At 42.7% G+C, this 27088-nt stretch overlaps 1 protein-coding gene across 2 annotated transcripts in view; it reads left to right on the top strand.

Annotated features, from left to right (window-relative positions):
- Positions 498–27088, top strand: part of ADRA1B (adrenoceptor alpha 1B) — a 460716-nt gene continuing 434125 nt past the window's right edge. For both annotated transcript variants that reach the window (XM_021076921.1, XM_021076920.1), the window contains exon 1: positions 498–569. The gene's annotated coding sequence lies outside the window, so the exon portion shown is untranslated. The remainder of the gene's footprint in view (positions 570–27088) is intronic.

Here is a 27088-nt window from a genome sequence, read left to right as displayed (position 1 = left end):
AAAGAATTGGCAGATGTGTTTTAAAACCACCACAATGGGGCAAGTGTTGGGGGTTTTGGCAAAGGCTGTAGTCGATAGGACCCTATGCCCCACCTCCACCCCGCACCCTGAAGAGGTTGTGGAATCTCAGAGAACAGAGAGATAGATCACAGCTTTCAGAATAAAGCACAGAAGTGTGAGCAGCATGGCAGCACCAATACGGTGAGACCGAGTTTGGTTCAGAAGCAAAGGGAGGCTTTATTCTTTGAACGAAGAATAGAGAAACCCAAGCTCCATCCACTGTGGAGCGCATGCTCTCTCTCTAACAGGTTGTGGGCGGGGCTGCTTTATAAGGATCTAGTTCTCCTGGGGAGGCAGCGAGTTCTCCCGGAAGGGTGCAGGTGCTGCTCATGCTCCAGATGGGGCATCTATGCAGTGTCTCTACGCTTGTCCCGCTTCGGTCATCTTGGATTGAGGTTTCGCCCTCGAACTCTGGTCTGAGGTGCCAAGCACAAGGCCTCTGCCTGTGGTACCCTGTGAGCTGGTGCAGCCAGACTGAGCGCAAAGGAAAAGGAAAAAAAACCAAACAGGTTAGACTTTATTACCCAGATTCTGTTTTTATTCCACGGGAATTGTTTGTGGGTTTTTCTGCTGACTCATCTTTCTTAGGTCCTGCTTCTCCTTCTTAAGGGTGTGCTGAGCGGGTGAATGTCTGTCTTCTGTAACTGAGTAACGCGGATTTGGGCACTGTCATAACCCAGGGGAGAGGAGCAGAACTTCTCCACAGTGGCCTTTAGATGTGTTTGGTTGTCACCAGGCCTCAGCCCTAACTGTATCCCCGAGTGACCACCATTTGAAGCTGTATAGATTCTAACTTTTGGAGACAAAGGATACTAGACAGTATAGGATGCATGGCCCTCACATTAGCAAGAGAATAAGCGTCATTAAGGGGCTCAGGAAAGGTAAACAAGTGACTCTAGGGAGGGCTTTTTTGACCCTGTTCTACTTTGTTAGGCCAAATTATGCTAAATTATTTGAAGGTGAGGCTGGTCAGTTTCATTGGCCATTATCACTGTGGGGGTTGTTACCTTTTTTTCTGTTGTTTTTTTGATGGTGTTATAAGTAGTTCCTCCAGCCAAGGTCCCTAACACCCCTCTGAGTGCAATGATTCCTACAATTAGTAGTCCCTTCCTATTTCAGATTGGGCCTGACATCGAACCATCTGTGAAATTCCATCCTTCCTGAATACCCCTGGTCACATTTCTGTTGTTTTTCTGAAGAGAAGCTTCAGGTCAGAGGTTCACTTGAGTAGTCAAGGGGTTCTGTTGCCCCAGGTTGTCTTTCTGGAGTTTGGGGCTTGTGGCTTCTCCCCTCAAGTGTGATGTCTCCTCTGAGTGATCCTTGTAATTTCAGGGCAGAATAGGAGGTTAGGGTCATTGTGTCATGCATTTCACTCAGGAGTGAGTTGGTCTTGTGGGCTGCTGGTTTTCCACAGCTTCAGGCTCATCTGGTCTCCTGGGTGTAAGGGATGGAGGGCCAGGTGGGTCGTGGCAGGCGGCACCTGGTTACCATATTCCATGAAGGCTTTCGTGGTTTCGCCTACCTGGAGGGCATACTTAAGTTGTTCCATTTCAAGGGGGCTAAAGTGTTACCTCTCTGGCTTGGGAAATGGGTCTTCCCATACATGACATCAAATGTATTTACATTTGTCTCTTGGAGCTAAGAGTATACAGAGCAGAGCACCTGGGAGTAATTTAATCCAATTTTCTTGAGTCTCTTGGCATAGCTTGGCTAAGGCTTGTTTTAAGGTCTAATTGAATCTTTTTACTCTCCCTGATGATTGGGGTATCCAGGCTGAGTGAGAGGTCCATTTTATATCCAGGGCTCTTATTATCCCTTTTGTCACTTGAGACATGAATGCTGGGCCATTATCACTTTGTAGGGGTCCTGGGATCCCACATGTGGAGATTATCTCTTTTAGGAATGCCTGAATGTCACTTCAGCTGCTGTTTCAGTTCTACCAGAGAACCCATCTACCCACCCTGAAAACATGCCTACTAGCACCAGGAGACACCGGAAGATGCCCGATGCTCTCAGTATGATAGTGAAATCAATCTTTCAGTCTTCCCCAGGATATGCTCTTCTGGTCTGAATGGATCCTATCTGGGGTATGGTGTTGGGTTGTTCCTTGTGCCAATGGGATGTGTCTCATCTATCCAACTGATATTTTCATGCCAGGAGTTACTGTGACCTCAACTAACCAATTACATTGGGCTTCCCACCTGTAGTGAGTTCCTTGATGAGCCTCCATTATGGCTTGATAAGCTACAGTTTGGGGAAAAAAGTATTGCTCATGTTCATTAATTAGCCACCTAACGTGGTCTCCTAGATCTCTATGGAAGCCCCATTGTTGGCTTTGTCTAAATCTTCCTTTGTTAAGATTGGGGAGCAATTGGATGGATCTGGCCTCTTAGGTATGAGGGTTAATTGTCAGGTTACTAGTTTTAGGGCCACACTTTTGACAGTTTCATCAGCTTTGTTTTTTCCCTTTATTATTTCTGCATTTCCTTCATGATGACCCTTAGAGTGCATCACTGCCACTTTGTTCAGAAGTTGCACAGCTTCTAGGAGTCTCAGTGTGTTTAAGCCATGTTTCACCTGCTTATTCTCTGCAGTAAGCATACCCCTTTCTCTTCCAACAGTCCTGTGTGCATGCAGAATGGCATTTGGCCTGCTGGAACCTGTGTAAACATTTAAGATCTGCCCTATCCTGAGCTCTAAGTCTCAGGTGAGGACTATCAGTTTGGCCTTTTGGGCTGAAGACCCTGGGGTTGGGCTTCATGCCCCTATGACTTGGATCTTGGAGGGCACTGCATATCCTGCCAGCCTTTTCCGCTCCGCCATAAAACAGCTCCCATCTGTGAACCATTCCTAATTAGCATCTGGGAGAGGCTCACTTCTAGGTCAGGGCAACTGGAATGGATCCTGTCTGCAGGACCCTCTTTCTGTGGGTAGCAGGGTGGTAGGATTTAGTGTGTGACAGGTTTTTATGGTACCACTGTATTGTACTAAAGCCTGAACCTGTTTTTTGGAGTCCATATCGTGCAAACTTTTCAGCCTCCCTTGGCAGGGTGGTGGTACTTGCTACTGCCCGTATCATCCCTTGGTGGTTGGATCTAATTGTTAAGAGACATAAGCAACCACCTGAGTAAGGGGTCTCAGTTTTTGAGCTAATTTCTCAAGGATGATTCTCCTTCTCTAATAAGCATAAAGGGCAAAGGGTTTAGCTGAATCTCAGAGGGCCAGGGCAGGGGCCTGGAGGAACTGATTTTTCAGTTATTGAGACTTTCCTTTGTATTCCAAATTCTACTCAAAAGGATCATCATCCTTTTCTTTCAACTTTTCATATAGAGGCCTAGATATTAGACCATAATTAGGGATCCATATGCAGCCAAACCCAGCCACTCCCCCTCCCCCCAGAAACTTTTGAGCTGGCTTCTAGTTTTAGGAGGGATGAGGCTACAAATGGCTTTTATGTTCTTTTCTGAGGTAGGCGTCTCTGAACTTTCGTGAGAATGAAACACAGGTAGGTCACCCCAGTTTGTGATATTTGAGTCTTTTTCTTATATCCATTATTGGCTAGGTGGTTCAAGGTGGTTACTGTATTTTTGTCAGAGGCACCTAAGTAGGGCTGTTGATCAGAATGTGCTGTCTACATCCTGAAGGAGAGTTCCCTCCTCCAGGTGTAGGTTTCTTAGATCTTTATCTAAAATTTCCCCAAAAGTGGGAGGGGGAGGGCAGATTTTGAACCCTTAGGGCAGGGCTGTTCAGCAATATGATTGTATTTGTTGCATGTTTGGGTCCTGCCACTCCAAGGCAAAAATTTCTTGTAACTCTGGGGCTAATGGAATACAGAAGATGGCATCTTTTAAATCCAATACAGAATAAAAGGTCTTGGTGTTTGGTAGAGTAGCCAGTAAGGTGTGGAGATTAGGAACTACTGGATGGTGGCTTGGCCTTGGTGGCTTGTCGACTGCCCTAAGGTCCTGTATCACTCAGTATTCCCCACTGGGCTTCTCTGTGAGTGTAAAGGAAGACTGGACAGACAGGCTGTATTTGCATATAAGGTGAGACGTGAAGACATGAAAGAGGTATTGTTCTAGGTCCATGAGTGGCTGACCCAGCATCATTCCTGGTGCGTACAGTAGGTGAACACATGACCCAAACTTTTTCATCCACCCTTGTTTCAGCCTCAAATTAACTCCAAGTTTCTGGCACCAGAAAGGACAAACTGGCCAATCAAATGCCTATTCATTGCCTACTCTTCCTTTACCACACCAGTCTCCACAGATTAAAAAAAATTAATAAATTCGACTACATAAACATTCAAATATCTTTATGGAAGCAAATTCCACAAAGTGAAGAGACAAATGATAAAATGGTACACAATATTTGCAACACATACAATGGACCAAAAGACAATTTCCTTGTTTTACAAAAAGCTCGTATAAATCAAAAAGAATAAATATGGACAAATAAACCAAGACATGGGCAAAGGATATGAAAGGTAGTTCACAGAAAAACAAATGCAGACAGCCAATAAATGTTTAAAGAGATGTTCAACTTTCTTCTAATTAAAAACTTGCAAATCTAAACAATGAGGTGCCATTTTTCATCTATCAGATGGGCAAAAATCTAACAAGTTTGAAAATACCCAGTGTTATTGAGTGAATAAAGAAACAGAGACTCATTCACAGTCAGTGAGTCCATGTAATATATTTGTTGGGCATTTGGGCAACATCAGTCCTAATTGTAAATACCCTTTGACCCATGGGCAAGAGTTCAATGCACATATATATTCACAAAAGCAGGCCAGATTATAGCTACAAGAATGTTCATTAAAGCATTGTTTGTAAAAGGGTAAAACTGGAAAGGGCTGTAAATGGGGTTGGTTATTCCAGTTATGGCGTATCCATATGACAGAATGTTATTCAGACGTTCAAAAATGTGCTAAACCATTTTGAAGCTATTAAAGGACAGAAGCAACGTGTAGAACAGTACTCACAAAATGGTTCCATTTGTGTGAATAAAAATGGATATATATGCTAATACACGCCTAAAACACTTCTGGAAAGATTCACAGAAAAAATTTTGGGAACGAGGTAATAGTCAAGAGTGAGAAAAAGCAATTTTACTTTTTTTTTTCATACACTTCCATTGTATTCATTTTTTTAGCTTTTAAAATTTTTATTATAGTTGATTTACTATGTGTTAATTTCTGCTGTATAGCAAAGTGACTCAATTTTACATGTATATAATCGTTTTCATATTTTCCATTATGGTTTATCACAGCATATTAAATATAGTTCCCTCTGCTATACAGTGGGATGTGGTTGTTTATCCATCCTATTTATAAGTTTGCCTCTGCTAGTCCCAAACTCCCAATCCTTCCCTCCCTCCACTCTTCCTCCTCCTTGGCAACCACAAGTCTGTTCTCAAATCATTTGCATGTCTTGCTTTTATTTTATTTTTCGAAAAGATTTACAGAAATCTCCCTGTAGTATAATAGCCTATTTACATGTCTGTTTTCTCTATGAGTCTGAACTTACTGGTTTGGGTGGGGCCAAGCAGAGTCTACCTCTGTGCAGGAGGAATGACAGGTGGTGGTAATGCCAGCCTGATTTCTGAAGTCACATGAGATCCTGGTGGGAGGCTTGGGAAGCTGAGGTATTCTGTGAACAGAGTAGAACAAAAACAGTGAAATGCCTGGTTAGTGTTGAAACTTCTCTGTACTTCCAGACTGGTGGGAAATAGGAAAACTTGAATCAAAGGAATATATATGCTTTCTTTCTTGTCTCCCAACTTCTCATCAGTTCTGGTTAAAGTTTTAGAATTGCAGTCTGGAGCAGAAGTTAAATCTACCAACCACTGCCAAACGAAAAGAGAGTTTTGCAGATGTCAGTTCTTTGTGTGTGTGTTTGTCTTTTTTTGGGATTTAGGACTGCACCTACAGCATATGGAAGTTTCTAGGCAAGGGGTCCAATTGGAGCTGTAGCTGCTGGGCACAGCCACAGTCACAGCTACATCAGGTCTGGGCCACATCTATGACCTACACCACAGCTCACTGCAACACCGGATCTTTAACCCACCAATTGAGGTCAGGGATTGAACCTGTGTCCTCATGGGTACTAGTCAGATTTGTTTCTGCTGACCCACGACGGGAACTCTCAGATGTTGGGTCTTGAGCACAGTACCCCAAGAACAGTCTTTTGACTTTGGGGACATCCTCTGACTTTTTTTCTCCAAGCAGGAGTGCTGGCCCATGCAGGAACAAGACAGAAGTCTGGTAATTGTAGGGTGATTCTGCATAAGAGCAGAACACAGGTACTTGGCATCAAACTACTCTTCCGCGCAATGAGTACCAGGACGGAAAGTGTGACCCACCGTGTCGGTGATCCACATCCTTCAGTCTTACAGCCAGAGTGTGAGAATGTCAGAGTAACAAACGAACTCAAGTCTTTTATTCCCAGTCTTCATCCACTGTGGAAATAACACACAGTGTATGGCAGCTCTCAAACTTAAGCAGGCATCAGAATCACCTGGAAAGCATTTTAAAAGAGATTGCTGGGTCCCATCCCCAGAGTATCTAATAGCACAGATGGGACATGACAATTTGATTTCTACCAAGTTCCTAAATGATGCTGATGTTTTTGGTCTTGGGACCACACTGGTTTATAAGGACACTTCACAATTTTTTTTTTCTCTCCCGTTAATCATCCTCACATCCCTTAGCTGTTCTCAGGATCTCTCCTTCAAATTCATTCATGAAGCCATCTTCTTTTATGATCTCTAAATCTTGTACCTCTCTTCCCCTTTCCTTTTTCCTGCCATGTGCATGTGCCAAAAGACCCTTCTAGCCTCCCTGAAAGGATGTGGAGAGGAAAAAACTAAGCAGGCAAAGCCAGACTCCTCTTTCACAGATAGGGAGAGGACTTGGAACACTTATTTGTTCATTTTCAGCTTCCCCTTGGACAAGTGGACATTTATCTTCTATCAGGGGCTGGGCATACTCTCAGCATGCAGCAGGGGGTAGGTAGCTTTTGTTTCTGAATCAGCCTTGAGGCCGCCTACGGATGTGGACCACAGAGGGTCCTTGTGGCCTCGTTCCCAGAAGGGAAATTTTGGCAAAAATAGAGAAAAGCCATCCAGAATGTTTGTTTTTAGAAGCTCACTCAATGGGGCCTGGCTCCCTGCAGAGCCCTCTCTGCTTCTTGTTCCTGCTTCTCGTTCTCTCACTTCCATGGCCTCTCTTCTGCCTCCTCCCCTGGATGCTCCAAGGACCTGCCTTTGAGGGCAAGTGTCAGGGCCCACTGGCAGGGATTATTCCAGCGGGGACCATGGCTCCTGGGGAAATAGAAGTTGGATCATTTTTTTTTTCATTGTTGGAAGATAATAGGACCTTTTTTTTTCTCTCTTTCTCCATGTTCCTAATAGAAAAGAAAAGGAAAGAAAAAGAGAAGGGAAGAAGGGAAGGAAGGGAGAAAGAAAGGAGAGAATTTGATTTAAAGTTTACTCAGTCATTATGGGCTGAACAAACCCTGTTCAGAAAGCCATCCTTCCTCCTCCTCTGAGTGACATCAGTCTCCTATATAGACATGGCTCTTGTCCAAATTCAAAAGCATTTTTCTAGAAAAAAAGGAAACTGAGCCCAGCAGTTAAATGTGTGGTCTCATGGAGTGGTGCTTTCTAAAGTTGGAGGTTATGGGTATCCCCTGGGGAGTCATGGTAAAATGCAGATGCTAATTCAAGAGGTCTGGGTAGGGCCCGAGACTGCGTTTTTAATGAGCTCCCAGGTGATACTAATGTTGCTGCTCTGTGGACAACACTGTGTAGCAAGGTTGTAGAGGGCTTACAAATGGAAGTAGCTTTAGAGATAAATTCGAATCCAGTCCTTTTGCCAATAAGATAACCGATTTCTGAGTAGTTGTGGGACTTCCCCAAGGCCATACAGCTGGTTAAAGGCAAAAACTGCACCCCCCCACCCCCAGCACTCTTTCTACTTCCCCAGAAGGAAGGTGAGCATATAAAGCAGGTGCCCCCAAGTTAGGGCCTGGGACTGTGACCCTCTCCACTTAGCAGCTGATTTGAGAAAAGTCACAGATTTGAGAAAAGCACAATTGGGTGTTTCCTTGGTTGGGTCTGGTAATGTATGGTGGTTGTTAAGTTAGAATCTTAAATGAGTGCCTTTATGGTCCACCAGGCACCTCCTGGGGAGACAGAATTGCCTGGAATCATGGGCTGGGCTGGGGCAGCTAGGATCCTCACCGGGGCAGAGCCTCAGAATAAAATCTAAGAAGTGGCGATTGGTATACTAGAAACCTAGTGGATGTTTGATTCCTGAGAGCCCTTGCAGGAATCTCCTGGGCCCTCTCATTTTTATATTGCTCCTCCTCATCATTTTGAAAGTAGCACTTTGTCCAAGACAGCTGGGAATCCTGGAACTAGAAATAAAATTTCCCAAGTGGGAAAACATTTGTTCTGCTGTGTTGATCAGGCCAAACCACTGTGACAAGCTGGGTTACTACAAGAGGGCACCGATATTGAATATTTCAAGACTTATAATTCAGGCCTGATTGTTTTACTTACCAGCTCTGGAGAGAGTTCCTAGGAGGCTAGTACCATTCACTCACTCGCTCACTTAGTCAATCCACAAACATTTATTGAACACTAACTCATGTGCCAAAATTCAAAGACACAAAAAATCCTCTACGCTCTCAAGAGATTCATAGCCTAACATGGGAGATGGGTAAGCCAATTAGTACTTACTATATAGCTGAGTGGTGTAGGAAACATGGTGTTTGGAGCATAAAGGAGACACAGTGACATCAGATTTGTTGGTGGGAGAAAGCTTCCCAGAAGAAGTGATAGTTGAACTGAGTTTTTAAGAAAAGAGTGGGACGAGGTGGGGTTACAGAAAGAGCCTTCTATGCAGAGAGAACAGTATGCACATGGCTGGGGCCTTGGAAATGCTCAGGGGATTGCAAGTTTTTAAGTGTTGTTGGACCACAGGGTTCATGGTGGTGTCACATGGGTGGGTCAGGTCATGAAGACCTTGTGCTTCCTAAGCTATGGCTCAGTTTCAATTAGATAAAGCTGTGAGGTGAAAGTTTATGTAATTAGTTACAATAATAATTATAATCATCATCATAATTACATTTATTAAGCCTAGTGCTATAATTTGATCTTCGCAGTAAACCTATGAAGTAGCTACTGATACTGTACCTGTGGCACACATGTGGAGTTTGAGGCTCAGAGAGGATAACACAAAGCCATGCAGCTGAAGTTCTAATACAGAGGACTTGCTTTCAACCCCATCAGATTCAGGCCACTCTTTCATAACATATATTTTTAACCCTCCTTTATCATTGTGAAATGAAGTTCAAACATAAGATTCATTTAAATATATAATTTGGAAAATAATATAGTGCCCACCCGTAATGTAAGTAAAAAGAAAAATAATTTAGAATAAAATAATACATATTTCAGTGTGGAAATGCTCAGACCTGACTATTCTAGAAGCCTTATAAAGTAGTCGATGGTTGTACTTGGATGTAGAATCACCTTGAATGCAATAGCTGCAGAAGCAGACTGGTATGTCTGTGTTGAAGGAATGGATACTGTGAGCTGTGACATGCAGAGTGAACTGATTTTCTGAAATGGGGAGCCAAGCTTGGTAAGGGATGAATAGCAAAGGACAATGTTCTCTCAAAAGATTGGCGGCAAAACTGGGACGTGAACTCTGATCAGCTAACTGCAGAGCAAACTGTCCCCTACTTGGGGAATATTGTTCCCTCCTGAAGGTGACTTCCTATCTCAGGGGTGGCTGGGAGGGGTCTGAGGAAACCCCTGGGAGATAGGAGTGTGGTGCTGCTGAGTTCAGGGTTCCCCATAGCACTTTGGGATGACAAGTTGGGTTGCCTTGCCTGCCCGACCTTGTTCTCCTAGTGGTTGAGGTCTCTTTAGTTCTGAGCTCTTGGCTGAGACATTTCCCCAGTCCTTCAGTAGGGACACCCAAGTCTTTTGACTAAGCTATAGCAGGAGTCTAACCTCATCTAACCACTTGTGGGACATGTAACACTTTGCACACTGGACTTAAAGAATAAGGCCGAGTAGCTGAGCCTCAGTCCCCCAAACCGGGGACCTGAGGCAAGAAGTGGGAGCCCTGCACCAGGACCACTCCCCACTGCCCACCTGACTCCCCCTCCCCCTACGGCCCCTGCCCAGGAGGCCTGTGACACTCCTGCAAGGACCCCTCAGGACCAGACTCTGAAACCTTCCAAGCTTTCTTTTCACTTGTCTTTTACCTTCAGCAATGCAGGGTATCAGCCAGGCCTCTCAATGACAAAATAAAGCAGCTATTTTATACCCACCCCCTGCCCTAAAAAAAGGCTTCAGAATAAGAGGCTGTTCAGTGATTTTTTTTTTTTTCTGTCTTTTTGCTATTTCTTGGGCCGCTCCCGCAGCATATGGAGGTTCCCAGGCTAGGGGTTGAATCGGAGTTATAGCCGCCGGCCTACACCAGGGCCACAGCAACGTGGGATCCGAGCTGCGTCTGCAACCTACACCCCAGCTCACGGCAACGCCGGATCGTTAACCCACTGAGCAAGGGCAGGGACCGAACCCGCAACCTCATGGTTCCTAGTCGCATTCGTTAACCACTGCGCCATAACGGGAACTCCCTGTTCAGTGATTTTATAAGTTTGTCCCAAACCCCTGTTTTTTGGTTATCTGTTAAACAAACCTTAGTAACCTAAAATTACAATAATTGTTTCTCAAGATGTTCTGGGTTGACTAGGAGGTTCTTCTGATTCACACAGTGTGGCTGGGGCACTCAGATGCCAGTTGGTCACGAGGGACTCTGTTTATCCCTCTTTGTGAGCTCTTCCACACGGCTGTTTAGGCTCCCTCACAGCATGTCTGCTGAATTCCCCAAAGAATCTCTCAGTGGCCAAGACAGATGCTGTGTGTCCTTTTTAAGGCACAGTCTCAGAATTTGCACAGTCTCTTTTCTGCAATATTCTTAGGGTCAAAACAAGTCATGGAACTAGTCCAGATTTAAGGGGAGGTAAGATAGAGCCCATTTTTGGATGATAAATTGCAGAGAATTTATGGCCATCTTTACTCCACCAAAACTGACAATGTTCAAAGCACAGTGCTATGTTCTTGGGAATATTAAGGGTGAGCAAAATCAGACATGATCTTTACTGTCATGAGTGTATAATCTAGTGGCAGGAGAAAGAAATAGGTTAGCTACACAAGTACTTGCTTAAATCAAAGGGCCATGCAGGGAGGTGTTTGATGCTTTAAGACCATAAAAACAGGGAACAAAATCAAAAACAAGAAGGTCAGGGAAGACTTACCTGATAAATTAATACACAAGCTGAGATCTGAAGAATCAGTGAAGGTATTTAAGTTGTTTATATGCCTAGTATATGGTAATTCTTCAACTAGTATTTGTTGAATGCACAGTTAAAAGAATGATGAGCATATGCAAAATTTTTGTGGCAGGAAAACCAGTGCAGGTGGAGAGTGGAAAAGATGCAGGATGTGGTGTGAGAGCAGGCCAGAGGAGGATAGACCATCGTAGCTGTGTTGGGGACTGTCTTGGGGATTTGGGTCTTCAGTCTCAGAGTGATGGGGTTTAGGCCAGAACAACGCGGTCTAATAAGGTTTGGGCTTTGGGAAGGTCACTCTGACTGTAGTGTGGAGAATCGCATGGTTTGGAGGGGTAGGTGATAAGTGGGAGGCTCAGAGAAGAGGGATAGGGGAGAGTAGCTAGGATGCTATACAGTCATCCAGGCAACTGATGCCAGTGTGGTGACCAAGTGATGGATGTAAAGAAAACTCTGAGGAGGGAGTTCCCATTGTGGCTCACAGGTAACAAATCCAACTAGTATCCATTTGGATGCAGATTCGATCCCTGGCCTTGCTCAGTAGGTTAGGTATATGGATGGCATTGCCATGAGCTGTGGTGTAGGTCACAGACATGGCTCAGATCCTGTGTCACTGTGGCTGTGGTGTAGGCTGGCAGCTGCGGCTCCAATTCGACCCCTACCCTGGGAACTTCCATATGCCACATGTGCGGCCCTAAAAAGCCAAAAAAAAAAAAAAAAAAAAAAAAAAGAAAAGAAAAAGGAAAATCCTGAGGTCCTCTGTCAAGACTCTGGGAAGAAAATGGCTCTGGAGAGACAGGATTAAGAAGGACTGGAACGCACCTTCTCTCATAATAGCAGCAAATTACAACCAACTGCTAAACAACCTTCAACAAAATAAGACTGCAAACTATCAAAAAAGATATCCTGCTCCAGAAGACAAAGAGGAGGCCGCATTGGGACAGTGTCAGGAGCAGTTAGGTGATATAAGCTACCCAAACCCCGCTGGCTGGGGGGCCTACAGGCTAGTAAGTAACTATCACAGAGGCTCAGCATGGAAGTGAACGTTCTGAGCACCACATCAGGTCCCCGTGCCAGGGCATCTGGCATTGGGAGGAAGAGTCCCCAGAGCATTTGGCATTGAATGCCAGTGGGGCTTGTGCACAGGAGCTCCCAGGACTCGGAAATGGAGACTCCATTCTTGAAAGGTGCACACAGGCTTTCATGTGCGCTGGGTCCCAGGGCAAAGCAGAGACTCCATGGGAATCTGGGTTAGACCTGCCTGCAGTTCTTAGAGGATCTCCTGGGTGTACAGGGGTGACATGGCACGTTGTTAGGGGAAGGACATTGGAGGCAGAGGTCTCAGGAGTAATCGTCCGCATGAACTCCTTTAGAAGTGGCTATTTTGGAAAAGTCTGACCAGTTCCTCTTCTGTCAGCTGCCCCCCAACCAAAAGGCTCTGAGCCCTGGAAGGCAGTTTGCGGCATTCTCAGAGAAAGTCACTGGAGAGACAACCACAGCTTGCTTTTGCCCCTGGAACTGCAGTTCAGGCTGGGGCACCTTCTCTTACCCCAGGCTCTGAAGAGGAACATTGATTTCTGCAGCAGAGAATGTAATTCGGGCCTTTGCTTTCACTTTCAAGTCTCTCCTCTTGTGCTGCTCTTACCCTGGGGCAAGTGAGACCATGGCTCTGGCCATGGATGGCTGTGAACAGGATGAGGCTGAGGAGAGCAGGGTTCTTTACTCAAGCGAATGCTGTTCAAACGTGGTGTGTGAGTCATTGGCATCTCCCTGAGACACAGTAGCCACAGAAACAAGGGCCGCATATCTAGGATGCTCCATCAGTGGCTTGGTGAGAGTGTTGCTTTTAAATTTTTTCATTTTGGAAAATTTCAAACTTATTTACAAAAGGAATAGTAACATGAAGTGCACCATCAGCTCCAACAGTGATCAGCTCATGGCCAGTCTTGTTTTGCCTAGGTTCCCAGCCTCTCTGCCCTGCATCATTTTGAGGCAAATCCTAGATGGTACAGAAATTCATCTGTAAATATCTTAGTATGATTATTTAAAAGACAGGGACCCTTTAACTTTAAAAAATAAGCTTAGAGGGAGTTCCCTGGTGGCCTTGCAGTTAAGGATCTGGTGTTGTTACTGCTGTGGTTTGTTGTCACTGCTGTAGCCCTGTAACTTCTATATGTGATGGGCATAGCCAAAAAAGCTTAGAAATATTAACAATTAGAAATAGCATATTTGTAATTATATGTTACAATGCAAAGATTAAGAGCATTGTTTTTTACCATCAAATAATTAATAGATATTTGTGCACTTTGCCCTAATTGTCTTATTTAAAAGTTTTTGTTGTTATTTGTTTACCTGAATCAGAATCTAAATAAACGCCATACATGGTAATTGATTACCATGCCTTTGAGGTCCCTTGTAATCTATAGGGACCTATTGCTCTCTTTTTAAAATTTGTTCTTCTATCCTTTTTTGGAAGAAACTGGATAGGGTGACCTGTAGAGTTACACCCACCGAGATCTTGCTGACAACATCACTGTGGTGATATTTAACACATTTCTTGTTTCCTTGTGCTCACTGTAAATTGGTAGCTGGATGTTGAATTTTTGTTTATTTTTATTTTCTTGTCTTTTTAGGGCTGCACCTGCAGCATATGGAAGTTCCCAGGCTAGGGGTTGAATCGGAGCTGCAGCTCCTGGCCTACACCACAGCCAGAGCAACACCAAATCCGAGTGCGTCTGTGACCTACACCACAGCTCACAGCAATGCCAGATCCTTAACTCACTGAGCAAGGACAGGGATCCAACCCACATCCTCAAGGATACTAGTCAGGTTCATTACCACTAAGCCACAATGGGAACTCCTGGATGTTGAATTTTGGCTATACTCACAATCAATATTTTTCAACAAGACTGCTTCCTTGGTGGTGTCCTGTTCTTCTACCAGGAGGTACACAATGTCTGATTGTCTTTCTGCAGCATGAGCAGGTTGATCATGGCTTAGATTCACTAATTCATATTGCTAAATGGCATGGACTAATTTTATATTTCACCTTTTTTTTTATTACCTAGAATACCCCTGTGCAAAGAAACTTTCCCTCATCAACTATTTGGTTATGCTGAGGCATAGTTCTTATAGGAAAATATAACTAATTAATATTCAGTTCTTTTCCTTTATTTACCAGTTTTCTAAATAATATGTTGATTCCAAAGCAAGATCTAAGGGTAATTAATGATTATTTTTAAGTATCATGAACTTAAATATATTAGATGTGATTTGTTGGCTAGATGCTCACATTATTTCACCTTTGGCTAATGGGAGTTTCTTCAAGTTGGCTCCTGAGTCCTTTTGATACAATTGTCATAATCTTTGATAGTCTCCTTGCTTTCTGGTTTGACAAAGTTTCCAGCTCATTTTGTACATTTCCTGCCCCAGACATGAAATCAGTCATTTCTCTGAGGCGTCTTTGTTTCTTATAGTGAGAAATGGTATTTAAAGATAACAATCTAGACACAAGGAGTGCTCAGGGCTTCTGGATTGTTTTTAAGCCTTTTCTGCAGACCTAGGAAATATGTATCATGCTGATATGTATCACACAGATAGTTTTTATTCAGGTTCAGCCTTACAGGGTTTTACTCACTACCGTCTGTCTTACACCCGTCTTTCCTTTCTCCCATGTTGAAAGTCTTGGTTTTCTATGGTACAAAATTATTCATTTGACTTAAGCCCGCAACAATCTCAGAATAATAATACCAACATTGCTGCCATCAATACGATTAGTTAAAAAAAGCCTCCCCCCTCCCCACCGCCGCCCCAGGTCCTTATGTACTTAGGATATGTCTTAGTGGAGCTATACAGTCAATTAACTGTGCTTTAAAGTCAGTTTGAATAGTTCCTCTATCTGTGGTTATACCAACAACTGATTACACACTTAAATTTCTTTGCTTGATTTTTACCTTGAATTTTTAGGGAGGGCTTTATAAAACAACATGTATTTTTAAAAAGTCCCTGCCGCCTCAATTCCTTCCTTTTTGCTCTAAGTAACCACTGAAAAATTTTATGTTCTTTCTGTTGCATAGATATTACTCTATAGATGGATAAATAATGCTTCATCCATTTAAGTTGTACCCACACTCAGATAAATTGTAGTATCTTATACATATTTTTATCATTTTTTAACTTGATGATATATCCTGAAACAGCAAACACTGGGTTCAAATCCCACCTATGCCTCTTGGGTCACCTTGTGCTCTTAAGCCCTCTGAGCCTCAGTCTTCTCATTGTAAAATCAGAGTAGCAATACCCAAAGTCAAGGATTGTTGTGAAATTTACATAGGTATATAAGTACCAGCACAGTATATGACACATAGTAGGCACTCAGTGTGTATTGATGAGCCCCTCTTTGTCCCCACCAGTGTTCCATATTGAAGCCTGAGAAGGGTAGGTGGGCAATTTGAGGGTCATTGAATAAAGATGCAAAGAATTACAGTGTTAATCCTGGCTAGAGCCCTGAGGGAGCTCAGCATCTCTCCTGCTTATTTGGCAGGGAGAGAAATAGAGACCTAGAGGGACCAAGTGACTGGCCTAAGGCTACAGACCAGGATGGGAAAAGTCTGCTGGCCACGCCCAGCCCAATTCTTGTTCAAAGTAACTTTTCTCTAAAGCAGAGTTTATCTTCTGCAGTGGGTAGAAGTTTCTCTGCACGTTCCAGCATTCTCTCTGTAAAAGGAGGAACCGGGTGAGGGATGGGTCAGGGAAACTATGCCTTGAAGAAAGTTTCTTCCCTCCCTTGGTATGTAAACATAGTAACACGGCTGGGGCTGATCCCTATCACTGAGCAAGGGCTCATGAATACATCCAGTTGGGGATTGTGGCCATGATAAGGAAGTTCAAGGAACAGTCCTTTACCCTCAGGGGGCTTTAAAACAATTAAAACAACTTCATGTTCATTTAAAAACCAAACATGGGCTGTAAAATTGTGTGTCAGTGCTTAAAATAATAATGCATTTTAATAGCATTGTCTTATATTCATTACCTCAAACTTTGGAGGTTGTAACTATTATTACTTCTGTTTTGTACATATGGAAACCAAGATTTGAGTAGATCTGGTAACTTTCCCAGGGTTACACAGCTAATGAGCAGAAAAGCTGTGTTTGAATACGGATGCTGACAAGACCAAGACGTTGATGCATTTCCACTCTAACCTGTTTCTGAGCTCATTTGTTTTGGGGACAAAGAGAAGGAAAAAAACCAGGAAGAGTATATTTGGGAACAGCTTGAAGGCACTTGATAGTTAACTGATTAAGATCAGCCTTTCTTTCATTCATTTTGTGCTTCTTAAGTGCCTTTAGAGTCTGGGCTCTAAAGCCAGGCTGCCTGGGTTTGAATCCTGCCTCTACCACTTACTAGCTGAGCAGGTGACTTCTCTGTGTCTCAGTTTCTTCATCAGCATACAGGGGGTAATAGTACCTACCTCATGGGCTGTTAAATTCATTGGTAAAAGCATTTAGAACTGTGCCTGGTCCGTGCTAAGGGCCCAATAATCATCCTTATGTTGCTTCTGCAACTGAATGATATGTTTGGTGATCTGAGTTCTGGGCTCTGGTTTGGCTCTATGCCCCAAGAACGATGTGACCATGGGCCCTTATCTGTCACCCTTCAACCTTAATTTCCTTACCTGCCAAAGTAAGGAAGTCTCTAAAGTCTTTCCACTTTGAAGTTTCAGTGTTTGAGGGGGGGGTCTGTCCTCTCTTACCACAGATATGGGAACCCATCTTAATAGCATAGTGTCGATAGCTGAAAACTCATTTTTAAAATGACCCTATTTCACTCTTAACAGATGAGGAAAGGGAGGCTAATGCCTTTTTCTCCCCAGTCTATTTTCTTTTTTTTTTTTTTTTAACATTATACACTATTATGTAAGTTACAGGTATGTAATCAGTGAGTCACAATTTTTAAAGGTCATACTCCATTTATAGTTATTATAAAATACTGGCTGTATTCCCCATGTGGTACAATATATCCTTGTAGCTTATTTTATACCTAATATTGTATACCTCTTACTTCCCTCCCTGTAGATCAACCCCTCCCATATCCTTCTTCCCACTGGTAACTACTAGCTTGTTCTCTGTATTGTAAGTCTGCTTCTGTTTTTTTGTTTTTGTTTGTTTGTTTGTTTTGCTTTTTAGGTCTGTACCTGTGACATATGGAAATTCCCAGGCCAGGGGTTGAACTGGAACTGCAGCTGCTGGCCTACGCCACAGCCACCGCAACACGGGATCCGAGCTGTCTGCAACCTACACCACAGCTCACGGCAATGCCAGATCCCTGACCCACTGAGTGAGGCCAGGGATTGTACCTGCATCCTCATGGATACTAGTCGGATTTGTTTCCACTGCACCACCAGTAGGAACTTCCTCATTCTGTTTTGTTATATTCACCATTTTGTTGTATTTTTTTAGATTCCTCATATAAGTGATATCCTACAGTATTTGTCTTTCTCTGACTTATTTCCCTCAGCACAGTGTCCTCCAAATCCATCCGAGGTGCTGCAAATGGCAAAACTTCATTCTTATTTATGGCTCAGGGGAGGGAAAGGGAGGCTTATGCCTTGTCTACTGTTTTTCTCAAAGTATGATCCTCAAACCTCCCACTTCAGAACCACCTGAGCTGCTGTTAGAAATACTGATGCCTGGGCTTCAATTCACCCACCAAGTCAGAGCTTCTGGGTGGATCCTGGATAACTACTATTTAATAAGGGTCCTGGGTGATTGCTGTGGAAACTCATGTTTGAGAACTGCTGGAGAAGAGAAGAGAGAAAAACGAATGCCAGCTTTAAGTGAGATAAACCAGAGCAGGGTTCTCAAACTTGAACGTGCCCTTTTGTTGGTTGAGAAGCTTGGTTAAAATGCAGATTCAGATTCAGGAGGACTGAGGTGGGGCTCAAGAGTCTGCATTTCTTCCAAAATTTCAGATAAAGGTGAAACTGCTCATCCATGGACCATACTTTGAATAGCTAGGCTTCCTCCCCCATTCATGAGCTGTGTGACTTTGGAAAAAGTATTACTCTCAGCCCCAGGTTCTTTATAAAGACAGAGAAAGAAAGTGCCTACATCATAGGATTATTAGCTGTGTTAAACCAAATACCATACAGAAAGCTGCTTGCCATAGCACTTAGCATGTCGGCAGTTGTACAAGATATAGCTTTGTCTCTGTATCTCTGAATATCTACTACAATAACACAAGTTCCATTGATTCAGACTTTGTGGCAGTGGGACGCTGGAAATGTACATTTTTAAATGAAGACCTGTAGGTTACTGTTATGCACAAGAAAGTTGATAACCTGCACTTGTCTCTGTCAAGGGCAGGAAAATCCCCAACCTAATTCTGAGCTCTCCAAATCCCACAGGCATCAGTTTGAAAATGTTTTATTTAGGAAGCCATCTGGTGAGGCCTTCAATAAAACTGTTGCTCCCCAAACAGCACAGGTAATGAGAGTTTTGTGAGGCTGCTTTCATTGCTTTCTAAGCATCATACATCGGGAGACCCCTGTTTCTCCTCAGGATGTCAAAAGTGGACCCAAATCATCAAATACGTGAGCATGACAATCTAACTCTTCTATCTGGGCAGGCATGCCAGGAAATAAATGGGAAGGGGTGCCTTGGATGGAATGCCAGTTCACAGGCTCAGAGCTCTCGACGGTGACTGAGGTTCCTGTTGGAGAGAAATCCGTTTGCACAGCAAACCATTTCCCTTTCCGTGTGGGCCTCTGGCTATAACCTGACCTGGATTTAGATTCTGAAGTTTTCACTTATTGAGTTTGGGAAATGCAATTCACCAAATCTTTATTGAGCATCCATCGTGCTAGGCACTGTGCTAGGTGCAAAGTCACAAGACTAGCAAGACAGTTAACATCCTCGGGAGAAGTGTAGCAGGAAATAAGTACATAAACCAACAAATGAAAAAATAAGACCATTTTATTTTATTTATAATGATTTTTACTTTTTCCATTATAGCTGGTTTACAGTGTTCTGTCAATTTTCTGCTGTACAGTAAAGTGACCCTGTCACACATAATGCATACATCCTTTTTCTCACATTCTCCTCCGTCATGCTCCAACTTAAGTGACTAGACATAGTTCCCAGTACTATACAGCAGGATCTCATTGCTTATCCATTCCAAAGGCAATAGTTTGCATCTATTAGCCCCAAATTCCTGATCCATCCCACTCCTTCCCCCTCCCCCTTGGCAACCCATATTAGATTCCCATGAGGGCTAGGAAGGAAATAAGCAGAGAAATATAAAAGAAAAAGATGAGACTGTTGTGTGAAGAGGGTTAGGAAGGACCTTTTTGAGGAGGTGGTAATTTAGGTAAGGTTCATAGCATGAGCATGAATTGGCTCTTCATAGAGGAGAGGAAGAACAGCCCATGAAGAGGGAACAGTGTGTGTGAAGACTCTGAGGAGGTAAAGAACTTGGAACTGGAAAAATATCAGCATAGCTGGGGAGTGTGTGTGTGTGTGTTAGGGAAGTGATCCCAAATGAGGTTGAAGAGATGACTAATAATAATGGGTATAACTTCTTGAGGACTTACCAGTGTACCAGACCCTGTTTGTTCTAAGTGCTTTGCCTATAATAATTCCTTGCTGCTTACAACAACTTTTATAATATCCATTCTACAGATAATGAAACTAACGCACAGAATGATTGATCAGGGTCAGAGCCAAGTAGGACCTCATCTACTAACAGTTTTCAATGTCTGTTCCCTGCAAAATATGAGATCAGATAGCCCACTTTAGGGACTCTTTACTCATGCCTTGCTTTTTCTAGGCCTCTCTCCTTACCCTTTTGGTATTACTACCTTCTCACACCCCCACTTTTATACCCCTGTTCCCACCCCCAGAGGTTACACAGTATCTTAAGGAGAAGTTGAAAGGTTGGAAATTGTGGGAGTGGGGGGATTGCTCTAATTTTGGCCTATTATGGACAACCAGCTAAGAGTTATTAATTGTTTTCCTTTTCTCTCATGATGACATTAAATAATCATTCAGTAAGAGCAATGTGGCAGACTGGTTAGGGTAAGGACTCAGATGGAACAGATTTGAATGTCCACTCCTCCATTCACTATATATTCTGGAGCCTGAGAACCTATCAGGTATAAGAAACATCATTAAGGTAATAAAAATGGGTCAGTGGAGATAAACTACACAAAAAATGTACATCAGTTGTGAGATTACCTTTATTCCAGAGATGTTAGAATGTGAGAGGGAATATACATGGTATTTTAGAGTCAAGGAAATAGGGTGGGACAGTCGGGTAATTTCTCTAAACCTCAGGTATCTTATCTATAAAATGTGTATAAGGACCCCTCCCTTGCTGGGTTATTGTGAGCAGGTCTTGATTTGTGAGAACAGGCAGACTATATTCTCAAGGTGCTAGTGAAGTGGAAAAGAAATGTGCAAAGTTCAGCTTTGATGAGTGAATTCCAAATTTTGCAATGACACCTTGAGAGAGACGCTATTTTAATTTCAAAATGCATGCAGGCTTTTAAAATTTGATGGACGACATGTATTTTCATGTTGAATATGCTTGGCGGGGTGCACTGTCATCTTTCCTGTGCCCACATTTTCTGGAAGTTTAATCTGTACCCTGTTAGGAGTGAATGAAATAATGCACGGTGTGTGAGTAGCACAGTGCCTAGCACATGGCAAAGGCTTTGCACATGAATTCTTTGTCATTATCCTCCACATCAGACCTTTGGTTCTTTAGTGGGGGGACATGAAGGACTATGACCAGGGTGACCGTATAATTGTCACCCAAACAGACAATTTTGAGAGTGCAAGAAGTCCTATTACTCATTAAATAGCAATGACGGGCATAAACGGAGACCATCCCTTGTAAGCCAGGACGTGTGGTTTCTGTAACCACAAAGTCCTGATCCTATTGTCCAGGAATTTATTGGCTACTGGAGAGATACTAATAAACTTGCACCCCCACATTTTATGGGGTTCAAAGCCTTTCCAAGCCATGAACAATAGTCTACCTATGTAAGAGTTCTTTTTTTTTTTTTTTTAAACTGTGGTCCAAGTTGCCCATAACAAAAGATTTTGGTTTGTGCATGTGATTTTATTATAATAGAATTTTTCTTTGCAAAAGCTTCAGTAAGCCATGGGGATATCCTCCTGTGTGATGTAACAAAAATTCCTCTCCCATCTCTGGAGAAAAGACTTTGTAAATTACAATGTCACAAGGAAAAGAAAGCCAATTAATTTCAGACTCCACCAACCTGGGATCTCTATTAACTTGAGCAGAGGCTGGGACTGATTTTTGCTTTTGCTTCAGCTATTTAATGTTTGTAAAAATGCATTTTTTTTCTTGCATATGCATGAAGTAGGGGCCTGGACATAGGGTTTAGAGAGACTTAAAACTACATGATAGTAATAGCTGATGTATTTTGAGTGCTATCTGTGTCTTAAGGAATTTGGCTAAGCTTTTCTTCTGTATTAATTTATCTAATTCTCACCTATGAAATTGGGACAGAAATTGAAGCCTAGAGACATTTGATTAATTTTGCACGGTAAATGAGAAAATGATGGCGCCCCAAAACAAACTACTATCCTCTACTATATTTTAAGTAAAATATTTTACTTACATTTAATTGATATGAGGTTATTCTGGGGATGCAAAAGAAATAAAAATTGTGTAGTTCAAAATTTGCCTTTATTCTGAAGCCAACAACACCTTGTATGTATAGCTTATATTCTAAGTTTTTATTTTTATCTTCCCTCTAGACTTTGAGTAACTTGTAGTTATATGCAGATCTGTCATATTTGGTGTTTAGCACATTGCCTGGTACTCACATTAGTGCTCATTATTTTGCTTACTGATCGATATTTATTTTAGGCCCTTGGTATGTCAGGCACTCTGCAGAGTATGGGGATAAACAATGAAGAAGATCCACCTGGCTCTTGACCGAATCCAGGTTGTTATCCCACAACCCTAATTCATCATTACTCAATGCATAGTCACAGGAAGGACAATTGAGCCACAAAACTGGAAGAGCCTTAAATTCTCTCTAATGTCACTCAGAGTCACAGGCAACACAGAGCCTTCAGGTTAAGAATAAGAGGGAAAGATGAGCTGTTGCCTAGACATGTAAAAATAATGCAATTTTCCTCCAACCCCAGGGTCTATACAGATCATCTGAGGAACTTGTGAAAAATGCTAATCCAGACACTGTTCCCAGAGGATGTGATTTAGCGGGTCTGGGGCACTCAAGATCATTTTTTCATTTACTTAGCAAATACTTCTTGAGATCCTACTATGTGCCAGGTGCTGTTTTGGACTCTGAGGTTGAGCAGTTAATAAGCTAGACATGTCCTGACCTAGAGGGAGCTTACATTCCAGATCATTCCAAATTGGGAAGAATTTTATGAAGTAGGTGATGAGATGAAGCATGGCATGCTAGGAGGGGTAAGGGATTGCTTTATGCTTGGGGGTCACTTGAAAGCTTTACAAAGAGCTGATATTTGAGTTGACACTTGAACTGTGAGAATGAACTAGCCATGCAGAGAGCTGGGGAAGAAAGTTCTAGGGAAAATGTCTGTGGGATTGCCGTGTAAAAGGAACAGAAAGACCAGTATTGGACTAAAGCGAACTACAAGATGAGATCAGAGAGGAAGGACCAGATCACATAACACCTTGTAGGCCATAATAATGGGTTTGAGTTTTATCCTAAGAGCAGTGTGAAGCCTTAGAAAGTACTGAAACAGGAGAAAGCCATAATTCTTAAACTACACGTTGAGAAACACTAACCGTGGGGTTTGACCTTAGCCAAAGAATTAGGCTCCTGGGAAACTCACCTTATCACCTTTCCACCCATCATTTGTTCTTCTCAGAGTATCTTTCCTTTGCAGGGGTGGCCTTCTTCCTCTGTCACTGTTACTACCTGAAGGCTCAGTGGACACGTTCGACTGAGGAGCCAAGACAAACAGTTGACACAGTCACCTCATTAAATGGTTGTAGCTGATTAACTAAGGGGCCTACACTCCTTCGGAGGCCCTAGTGTCCCAAGGAGAGAAAGAACAGCTGTTTCCTCCGCTCTCATTAAGGACTTAAGCCTTCTTGATATTAAAGAGCTTCCATAAACAAAACCAGAGATTACTGGATGTTCGCATAGAAATTGTTTGTGTAACTGAAGGGCTTCTGCATAAAGGGGAGCCCCAGGGTTGATGAGTAGCATGATCCCAAGGCCTGGAGGGCCGGAGGGCCAGGGCAGATGCCTGAGCTGCATGGAATTGTCCTTCGTGGGTTAATTTTGTTCTCGAAGATGAATCCTGGACCTGAGGAATTGATTATAATAATCTTGTTTCGCAGGCTCGGCCTCAGACTACTGATTGAGCGCTGAGTTTATCCTGCATGGCTGTGCCTTCTCTCCGGGTAGCTCAGGGTTACTTTTGAACTAGGAGTGTATGCCTGGTTTATCTCCCCAAGGTGGCAGCACAGTATTCTTCTTGGGTTGTTCTTGTTTTGGGGAGCATCTCTGTCTTACATCCCCAAAATGCAAGATGATGGAGAGCTTCCGGAATCTTCTAGATAATCCAGGTGACACTAGATGTTTATTCCTAGCAAGTCCTCTGTGAATGTCATGTTATGCATCCTTGAGACCCAGGCCAGCCCTCCCACCTCTTTGAGAACTGCCTTCTCCTTTGGCCCCCATGTTTATAGGATGGGATCCTTGCCTTTCCGGCCAAGGCTGTTAGAATGAGATATGAACCCCTGAGTCAGTGTGGGCCAACAGAGTCTCTGTTCTGAAATATTGAAATGGAGATGCCATCCATTCTCAGCTGGTTGCTAAAATCAAAGACATAGGAACTCTAGATATGTGCTGTCTAGTTTCTGCCACTAAACATTGGTCATTTGAAATGTGGCCAATCCAAATTGAAATATTCTGTAAGTGTAAAATACACACTAGATTGCAAAGACTTGGTGTGAAGAAAAAATTGACTATCTCGGTAATTGTTTTGTATTGATCCTATGTTAAATTATATTTTGAATATTTTGATTAATGGTATATTAAAAAAATAATTTTACCTTTTTACCCTAATGTGTCTACTAAAATGTTTTAAATTACATTTGTGGTTCACATTGTATTTCTTTTGGAAAGTGCTACACTTGATCTTTTCCCATGTGCCTGGAGAAAGAGAAAATTGATCCACAGGGAAAGAAGAATAAAGCAGATGCTTAGAGAGATGCACATAAAAAAAGAACCTGTGACTCCAGAAGGAGAGAGAGAGAATGGGAGAGGAGGGAGAATGAGAAAGAGAAGAAAGAGGAAAGGAGAGGGAAGAGAAGAAGGGGTGGGGAGGGATCGACTAGAAAGAGTCAGAGACAGAGAATCAGAGACAAAGTAATAGGAGAAGTTTGCCTGAATTCCTGATCACAGTTCAGTTCTTGGTTTCAGCCCATGGAGAAGCCTATCAGCCTTTCCGGTCACTTGGTTCTAAGAGACAGCTCCATGTTCTTTTAATAATATTTCCTTTTTGGCTTAAGTGTATTTGAGCTCTTGCAGTGAAAAAAGGTATTTCTAAGACCCAATGATCTGCTGATTGGTGAAACACAGGAATAAGGTTAGAGTATAGATACCATGATGTAGCCTGTGATGGCAAATAGCTGGCGCATTAGCTACCGGTTTTTTTCTATGCCATGCCAGACATTGCTAATCAGTTACGACCCTAGGCATGACTTTAGAATCCTGTTCAGTGATCTCTGATCTCTGGTCAGCCACCCTCAATAGACCAGGAATGGCATATGAGGAAAACCTTATTTGTTATAGGGACAGTTGTGGACATAAAAGCCCAAGGAGATGCAGATTTTTGGTCTACTTGACACATGAACTTTTTTTTTTGGTCAAGTCATTTCCTTTTTCTAAGCCTCAGTTGCCTTGTCTATAAAATGACAATAGTGGTAGTACCTACCTACAGGGTTGTTGTGAGAAATGGGTATTATAATAATAGACACAGTAGCCCTTGGAAGTAAAAACAAGATCCGAGTTGCAATTCTGACCCTCAGCATTAAGAGCCAACCAGGTTCTCTTCTTCCCTGCCCTTGGCCTCAAGACATCTTTATCATAGAGGGGCACTGGGTTTTGGAAACAATTCCCAATAACTCTTTTAAGTGAAATGGTGTTATTTTGAGAAGCCAGCCAAGGCCTATCAATTTCAGGTCTTCTTATTTTATTGTATTTTATTTTTGCTTTATTTTCTGCATAGAGGAAGTTGGCACTAAGAGACAGTACTGAAAAGGGAGATTTTGGAAAATGACTCATCTGGAATTTACTGGAGGCATCTGAAATTGGTGGAATTTCAGCCTTTGGGAGAAGAAGAATGTGCATGAGAGAGAGAGAGAAACAGAGAGATTGATTGATTGATTGGTTGATGTTCCTAAGTGCTGTTCTGTCCCTGAAGCATCTAGAAAGCAGTTCTCGGGGAGCAAGAACACAGTATGACTGAGTCTGGGTCTAAGGCAAGTGGTGTTTCTTCTTGGGTTGTTAAAGTGTTTGTTGAAGGCACAGTCCTGTGGATTCAGGCTAATGAAATCTACTCATAATTGTGGCAAGAATGTAGGACAGTTTTTGTTTAAAATCATCTTTCTCACTTACCTAATAAGCATAATCAGAAGTGTGAACTGATATGGTCTAACTTGGGGTTTCGAAAGTATGGCCACCATACCCGTAACGCACTGTTTCCCTTCTTCAAGCACGAAGAAGACTGTCATTGTGGAGTTCCCGTCGTGGCGCAGTGGTTAACGAATCTGACTAGGAACCATGAGGTTGCGGGTTCGGTCCCTGCCCTTGCTCAGTGGGTTAATGATCCGGCGTTGCCGTGAGCTGTGGTGTATGTTGCAGATGCGGCTCGGATCCCATGTTGCTGTGGCTCTGGTGTAGGCCGGTGGCTACAGCTCCGATTGGACCCCTAGCCTGGGAACCTCCATATGCCGCGGGAGCGGCCCAAGAAATAACAACAACAACAACAAAAGACAAAAAAAAAAAAAAAAAAAAAAAAGAAGACTGTCATTGTGACCACTTGTGAATCATATGCACGACCAAGGGGATGTATCTGTCATGACACTGTCCATCTTCCCACGTCCTGGCTTCAAGAGCCTTCATCCTAAAAGTACTCAGGAAACAATATAGTACATTTGATGATAACTCACAGTTATGTTACCCTTAAAATGTGCCTTCCCCTATTCTAAGAACTTTACACATATTCATATAATTTAATCCTCACAACAACACAGAGAGGTAGGGGTTGCTTTTACGCCTGTTTTATAGATAAGGAAACTGAGGCACAGAGAGATTAGGTGATTTGCCATGATCCTTCAACTGGTGAGTGGAAAAAGTTACACTCTTTTTTTTTTTAATCTTAGTATTTTATTAAAATATAGTTGATAATGTGCCAATTGCTGCTGTATAGCCAAGTGACCCAGTCATACATATACATATTCCCTTTCTTACATTATCTTCCATCATGATCTTTCCCAAGAGATTGGATATGATTCTCTGTGCTGTACAGTATGCCCTCATAGCTTATACATTCTAAATGCATGAGTTTGTATCTACTAACCCCAGATTTCCAGTCCATTGCACTCCCCCCTTGGCA

This window comes from Sus scrofa, chromosome 16 (genome assembly GCF_000003025.6).
Source record: "Sus scrofa isolate TJ Tabasco breed Duroc chromosome 16, Sscrofa11.1, whole genome shotgun sequence".
Lineage (NCBI taxonomy): Eukaryota > Metazoa > Chordata > Mammalia > Artiodactyla > Suidae > Sus > Sus scrofa.
Note: the sequence above shows the minus strand (reverse complement) of the source record. Positions and strands in the feature narration are given on the sequence as shown.